Source organism: Pinus tabuliformis, chromosome 4_2, assembly GCF_031772625.1.
Source record: "Pinus tabuliformis cultivar Carrire ecotype Pingquan chromosome 4_2, CPIR1, whole genome shotgun sequence".
Lineage (NCBI taxonomy): Eukaryota > Viridiplantae > Streptophyta > Pinopsida > Pinales > Pinaceae > Pinus > Pinus tabuliformis.
In genome coordinates, this window is record NC_142304.1 from 1,026,752,093 (window position 1) to 1,026,756,174 (window position 4,082).

Here is a 4,082-nt window from a genome sequence, read left to right on the forward strand (position 1 = left end):
TTGAAGAAATGGGCAGTTTCTTCATGATTCTTACGCAAAAATTTCATACCAAATAAAACAAATTGAGGACAAACAAAGTGTTAAAATTGACTTAATCATGATATTAATATCAATCCATTTTTGAAAATAACCATGAAGAGTAATACTCCCTGTTTGTGTTAGCTGACTTCTGTGCATGGCGAAAAGTTTGGCATCATAGATTTGTTGTGTCCTGCAGATTAGTACATTATAAAAGCATACAACAATATCAATTTCCCAACTATAAACAAGTTAGTCAGCATTTAAATGATCCACCAAATGTTCTTTCAAATTATGCTTCCAAATGTTCCATTCTTTATTTTCAAGCCTGCATGAATTTTGTGAAAAGTGTGTTTGTTTGTGTTTTTTTTTTAATTTTTTTTAATTATTTTTTCTTTCATCATGTTCTCATGATTTTCTCAATTTTCATGCCTCCAAAGTTTTTCATCCTGTTCTTGTAATTCCCCTGATTCTCTCAATTTTCATGCCACCAAAGTTTTGTTTCAAAAACAATCACAAAACACTTAATTTTTTTTAATAATGTATTAAGACAATCATATATTATAACCACATAATAAAAAAACAATCAATAACCAACATAACGATAATCAAATAACAAGAAATTATAACTATATTAATTAATGCAGTTATAAAACATATTAATATATTAATACAATTTTTATATCAAACATTAATTAATAATTAAATAAAATAATTAACAAATGTATACAACAACTTATAAAAGGAAAATATAACAAATTACAATTAACAAATATTAATATATACAATGAAAATACAACAAAATACAAATATATACAAATAAAAATATAATAATAAATTAATATATTAATATATTAATAATACAACAAAATAATAATAAATTAATACAATTAATATATTAATATATCAATATATTAATTATAATAACAAACATTAATAGATTACAACAAATATTGAAGAAATCAAAACAAAATAAATAAAAACAAAATAACCCTAAAAATACAAAACAAACCAAAAGAAATCCAAAACAAAACGGATGGCAGCGCTATTGAAGATTTTGGATGGATTGAGCGTTCTCAGTGAATGAAATGGAACCGGAGTCCATGGGCGGCATGAAATGAATCCGCATTCTTGAGGTTCTCCTTGACTTGTTTACCGATTTCCACAAAGCAATCTTCCACAGTGAGGGCAACTGCGTCAACATATTGAATGTTCCTTTCTTCCGGCTTCCGAATCTGTGTGGGCGCATCATAGTCGGGAAAATTTAACCACATCCCACATGAAATGGCACATGGGACCCCCTGCCGAAGGCTAAATGGGTACCCTCTCACAAAATCTGACCCTTTCCTGTGAGTTCAACATTCTGCTCAAGCTCAGGGTCCTGAACTATGATAAGATGGTAAGGGGATAAAAAGGGTCTCCATGCTTCTAAGAAACTCAGATCAGGGTGAATAGCAGAGATCACGACGTCAACCTCCTCTGGATTGATATCCAATACCATCTTGAAATCTTTTTGGGTATGTCGAGACTACTTTGTTTTAAGCAGATCTGAGCTTGAAAAGTGAGAATTTGACAACTAGGTTTTTCAGATTGAGGTCTGAAATAAGAATGGGCATCAAATGTCACTTTGTTGTTCAGAGAGGTACTCATGCTCTTCACCAGGGACTCCCGATCCGTTAACTGCACCGGCACCGACATTGCTGTCAAGACCTCGACTGCCTTCTCCGAAGCCTTGTGGAAGGCCTCCGAGATGATTGTCGGGTGAACCCCTTTGTCGAGCAAGTTCATGCACTGCTTCAAGATCGCTCCCGCAATGACCACGACCGTCGTAGTGCCATCGCTGGCCACGACGTCTTGGGACTTGGAAAGCTCCACCAGCATATTTGCAGTGGGCTGCAAGACCTCCATCTTGTTCAGGATCGTGGCCCCGTCGTTGGTAATGATGACGTCACCCGTAGCTATGCAGAGCATCTTGTCCATGCCCTTGGGACCCAAGCTGGTTCGCACAGCGTCGGCCACGGCCTTCGCGGACACGATGTTGGCCTGACGGATATCATCCTTGCGCTTGTTATCGACATATTTCTCTGTCTTCACAGGGCCTCGTGGCTGCGCAATGGTTGTCATTCTTGAGGTCGTTGGAAAGCTCTTGGAATGATCTCCCTGATAAAGTTATTCTCAGCTTCAAACGTGGGAATCGAACGATAATCTTCAGGTGTTGGAGGTTAAACCTTATATGTTCTGCAACAAAACCCTAAAAACCCTGGTTGCAGTGTTATTTTTGCTTCTCCACTGTTCATGAAAAACAGAAGAATGAAAGTCAAATTTTTTATTTATTTTTATTTTTAATAATGATATATATAAGAGAGATATATATATTATTATTACATGGAATTTATTTATTTATTTATTTTGGCTGAAATAACAAATCTTAAAATGAAAATATGAAAACATATTTTTTTATCTGTTGATTTTATTTATTGCTTTGGTTTTTTAAACAACAAATTAAAAAACAAAATTTTTTAATTTGGTATTTAAGTTGAGATTTTTAAAATCAACAAATTTTTTATTAAAACCTAATAAATAAATATTCTAAAATTAAACAATAACTAAAATGAAGTTAGTTTTTTTTTTTTTTTTAATATCTAAAAAAACAACAAAAGAAATGGTTAATTTTTTTTTTTAATAATAATATGTATATATGATACATATATTATTAAAATTTTTAGTTTTTAAATCTAAAATTAAAAAAAAAACTAAATTTCATCTAAAATTTAAAGATGTTTTTTTTTTTCATTCACAAAATTCTTTATTGTCATGTTGCACATTACTTCTCCAGCAAGAGTAGTTTTATTCTAACAAAATCAATAGATTTTCTGATCTTCCTCATCGCACGAAGCACAGGAAGAGAGCATACTAATCGATTGATTCGTTTTTATTCATGCAGGGGGGGTTTCAAAAAGGATTGAATTTAAAACTAACTAAATATTAAAACATCAGAAAACTCAAACTTAAACTCCTTTGTGAAGATCCCGCTGTCACCAGGTCTCACAAATTATTTTGTCTTAAAGAAAAATACTAGAACTGAATTAAATTTCTAATGCCTAATCGCTTAGCACCATCCCCGGCAACGACGCCAAAATGTTGGGCAATTTATTGGGCTTAAATTGCTGCATTAAATTATCAACCAAGGAAACTCGTAAGCTTGTAATGGTGCCAGCAATATGTATGCAGGAGTAGGCAACTAACTCTATGTCTAACTAAATTATTTACGATTCAATATAATATGCAAGGGAAGAGGCTCCTAACTAAGGAGGTCCTGGTTGTCCTTCCCTACAGTATCATAGAGAAATCATTGATTGCATAAAACTAGAAACTTGAAATGAAAACAAGAGAATGAACTTTAATTGTTGTTCAGATTCAAGTAGAGAGAGAGGCTAACTTAGTCTCTTGATTGTCCTCTCATGTACTAATCCAAACTAAACTAAGATTCATCCATAAGCAGAAGAAATGAAATGACTTGAACATAAAAGCACAAAAGAATGAATTTCAATTACCATATAAATCAATGGAGAGAGAGCCTAACTTAGACTCTTGGTTATCTCCTCATATGATACTTGAAACATAAAAGCAAAAGAATGAATTTCAATTATCATGCAAATCAAATAGAGAGAGAGCCTAACTTAGACCCTTGGTTGTTCTCTCATGCGCTGATAAGATTCTAATTTAAAACTCATTCATCAATCACAAACAAATCCTCAAACATCAAACATCTAAGCAATTAAATGAAATAAGATCTAATATGAAATAACATGTTTCTCTCATCCTTTTAGAGTGAGCTCAATTCTCTTAAGAACAAGACAAATTATTCCATATACTACATTAAGGAAACTTATATCTAAAACTACAACAATTCCATAAATTCATATTCTACATTAACACAATTTATATATAAAACTACATAATGGAAATGTATGCAAAATGAAGCTTTATTCTATTCCATCATAAGTTGGATACAATGCTCTAAGAGTCCTCCCTTTGGAATGGAGGAGGTACTCCTATTTATA

General features: G+C 32.4%; 1 pseudogene; it reads right to left on the bottom strand.

Annotated features, from left to right (window-relative positions):
• Positions 1 to 1,094: 1,094 nt before the first annotated feature.
• LOC149173117 (T-complex protein 1 subunit delta pseudogene) lies at positions 1,095 to 2,142 on the bottom strand (annotated as a pseudogene).
• Positions 2,143 to 4,082: the final 1,940 nt, after the last annotated feature.